At 49.0% G+C, this 2935-nt stretch overlaps 2 non-coding genes and 8 pseudogenes across 2 annotated transcripts; all 10 read right to left on the reverse strand.

The window, feature by feature from the left end:
* Positions 1-55: 55 nt before the first annotated feature.
* Positions 56-173, reverse strand: LOC136939669 (5S ribosomal RNA; annotated as a pseudogene).
* Positions 174-316: 143 nt separating this feature from the next.
* LOC136939661 (5S ribosomal RNA) lies at positions 317-434 on the reverse strand (annotated as a pseudogene).
* A 183-nt stretch (positions 435-617) lies between these two features.
* LOC136939678 (5S ribosomal RNA) lies at positions 618-738 on the reverse strand (annotated as a pseudogene).
* A 174-nt stretch (positions 739-912) lies between these two features.
* On the reverse strand, positions 913-1030 carry LOC136939733 (5S ribosomal RNA). Its single transcript, XR_010875962.1, has one exon. It is a non-coding gene; the product is annotated as a 5S ribosomal RNA (ribosomal RNA).
* A 147-nt stretch (positions 1031-1177) lies between these two features.
* LOC136939681 (5S ribosomal RNA) lies at positions 1178-1294 on the reverse strand (annotated as a pseudogene).
* A 212-nt stretch (positions 1295-1506) lies between these two features.
* LOC136939702 (5S ribosomal RNA) lies at positions 1507-1622 on the reverse strand (annotated as a pseudogene).
* A 219-nt stretch (positions 1623-1841) lies between these two features.
* On the reverse strand, positions 1842-1959 carry LOC136939660 (5S ribosomal RNA; annotated as a pseudogene).
* Positions 1960-2110: 151 nt separating this feature from the next.
* LOC136939690 (5S ribosomal RNA) lies at positions 2111-2219 on the reverse strand (annotated as a pseudogene).
* Positions 2220-2383: 164 nt separating this feature from the next.
* LOC136939711 (5S ribosomal RNA) lies at positions 2384-2502 on the reverse strand. Its single transcript, XR_010875939.1, has one exon. It is a non-coding gene; the product is annotated as a 5S ribosomal RNA (ribosomal RNA).
* Positions 2503-2661: 159 nt separating this feature from the next.
* LOC136939703 (5S ribosomal RNA) lies at positions 2662-2780 on the reverse strand (annotated as a pseudogene).
* Between the last annotated feature and the right edge of the window lie 155 nt (positions 2781-2935).

Raw genomic sequence — 2935 nt, forward strand, 5'->3', positions numbered from 1 at the left:
ATGAAAGCAGCTTCCAGCCCCTTTCATGAAGGACTACTTGTGCATATTGCAAGTGAGCATACAGCACCTGGTATTCCCAGGCGGTCTCCCATCCAAGTACAACCAAGCCCAACCTTGCTTAGCTTCCGAGATCGGACGAGATCGGGCGTTGCCATGCTGGTTTGGCCATACGAAATACGGTCGACAACCATAGGCTACTTATTCCTAACCAGATTTGGTATTTGACAATGCAAGGTGGTCTCTCTCTCAGGAAAATGAAGCAGCTTCCAGCCCCTTTCATGAAGGACTACTTGTGCATATTGCAAGTGAGCAAAAGAGCATACAGCACCTGGTATTCCCAGGCGGTCTCCCATCAAGTACTAACCAGGCCCAACCTTGCTTAGCTTCCGAGATCGGACGAGATCGGGCGTTGCCATGCTGGTTTGGCCGTACGAAATACGTCGACAACCATAGGCTACTTATTCATAACCAGATTTGGTATTTGACAACGCAAGGTGGTCTCTCTCTCTCTCTCTCTCTCTCTCTCTCTCTCTCTCTCTCTCTCTCTCGGCAAAATGAAAGCAGCTTCCAGCCCCTTTCATGAAGGACTACTTGTGCATATTGCAAGTGAGCAAAAGAGCATACAGCACCTGGTATTCCCAGGCGGTCTCCCCATCCAAGTACTAACCAGGCCCAACCTTGCTTAGCCTTCCGAGATCGGACGAGATCGGGCGTTGCCATGCTGGTTTGGCCGTACGAAATACGTCGACAACCATAGGCTACTTATTCATAACCAGATTTGGTATTTGACACGCAAGGTGGTCTCTCTCTCTCTCTCTCTCTCTCTCTCTCTCTCTCTCTCTCGGCAAAATGAAAGCAGCTTCCAGCCCCTTTCATGAAGGACTACTTGTGCATATTGCAAGTGAGCAAAAGAGCATACAGCACCTGGTATTCCCAGGCGGTCTCCCATCCAAGTACTAACCAGGCCCAACCATGCTTAGCTTCCGAGATCGGACGAGATCGGGCGTTGCCATGCTGGTTGGCCGTACGAAATACGTCGACAACCATAGGCTACTTATTCATAACCAGATTTGTGTATTTGACAATGCAAGGTGGTCTCTCTCTCTCTCGGCAAAATGAAAGCAGCTTCCAGCCCTTTCATGAAGGACTACTTGTGCATATTGCAAGTGAGCAAAAGAGCATACAGCACATGGTATTCCCAGGCGGTCTCCCATCCAAGTACTACCAGGCCCAACCATGCTTAGCTTCCGAGATCAGACGAGATCGGGCGTTGCCATGCTGGTTTGGCGTACGAAATACGTCGACAACCATAGCTACTTATTCATAACCAGATTTGGTGTTTGACAATGCAAGGTGGTCTCTCTCTCTCTCTCTCTCTCTCTCTCTCTCTCTCTCTCTCTCTCTCTCTCTCTCTCTCTCTCTCTCTCTCTCTCTCTCGGCAAAATGAAAGCAGCTTCCAGCCCCTTTCATGAAGGACTACTTGTGCATATTGCAAGTGAGCAAAAGAGCATACAGCACATGGTATTCCCAGGCGGTCTCCCATCCAAGTACTAACCAGGCCCACCATGCTTAGCTTCCGAGATCAGACGAGATCGGCGTTGCCATGCTGGTTGGCCGTACGAAATACGTCGACAACCATAGGCTACTTATTCATAACCAGATTTGGTGTTTGACAATGCAAGTGTGGTCTCTCTCTCTCTCTCTCTCTCTCTCTCTCTCTCTCTCTCTCTCTCTCTCTCTCTCTCTCTCTCTCTCTCTCTCTCTCTCTCCGCAAAAATGAAAGCAGCTTCCAGCCCCTTTCATGAAGGACTACTTGTGCATATTGCAAGTGAGCATATAGAAGCATACAGCACCTGGTATTCCCAGGCGGTCTCCCATCCAAGTACTAACCAGGCCCAACCTTGCTTAGCTTCCGAGATCGGACGAGATCGGGCGTTGCATGCTGGTTTGGCCGTACGAAATACGTCGACAACCATAGGCTACTTATTCATAACCAGATTTGGTATTTGACAATGCAAGGTGGTCTCTCTCTCTCTCTTTCGGCAAAATGAAAGCAGCTTCCAGCCCCTTTCATGAAGGACTACTTGTGCATATTGCAAGTGAGCAAAAGAGCATACAGCACCTGGTATTCCCAGGCGGTCTCCCATCCAAGTACTAACCAGGCCCAACCTTGCTTAGCTTCCGAGATCGGGCGTTGCCATGCTGGTTTGGCCGTACGAAATACGTCGACAACCATAGGCTACTTATTCATAACCAGATTTGGTATTTGACAACGCAAGGTGGTCTCTCTCTCTCTCTCTCTCTCTCTCTTCTCAGGAAAATGAAAGCAGCTTCCAGCCCCTTTCATGAAGGACTACTTGTGCATATTGCAAGTGAGCAAAAGAGCATACAGCACCTGGTATTCCCAGGCGGTCTCCCATCCAAGTACTAACCAGGCCCAACCATGCTTAGCTTCCGAGATCGGACGAGATCGGGCGTTGCCATGCTGGTTTGGCCGTACGAAATACGTCGAAAAACCATAGGCTACTTATTCATAACCAGATTTGGTATTTGACAAACGCAAGGTGGTCTCTCTCTCTCTCTCTCTCTCTCAGGAAAATGAAAGCAGCTTCCAGCCCCTTTCATGAAGGACTACTTGTGCATATTGCAAGTGAGCAAAAGAGCATACAGCACCTGGTATTCCCAGGCGGTCTCCCATCCAAGTACTAACCAGGCCCAACCTTGCTTAGCTTCCGAGATCGGACGAGATCGGGCGTTGCCATGCGAATACGTCGACAACCATAGGCTACTTATTCATAACCAGATTTGGTATTTGACAATGCAAGGTGTCTCTCTCTCAGGAAAATGAAAGCAGCTTCCAGCCCCTTTCATGAAGGACTACTTGTGCATATTGCAAGTGAGCAAAAGAGCATACAGCACCTGGTATTCCCAGGCG

The sequence above is a fragment of the Osmerus mordax genome, unplaced genomic scaffold, assembly GCF_038355195.1.
Source record: "Osmerus mordax isolate fOsmMor3 unplaced genomic scaffold, fOsmMor3.pri Scaffold_30, whole genome shotgun sequence".
In the NCBI taxonomy this organism is placed as follows: domain Eukaryota; kingdom Metazoa; phylum Chordata; class Actinopteri; order Osmeriformes; family Osmeridae; genus Osmerus; species Osmerus mordax.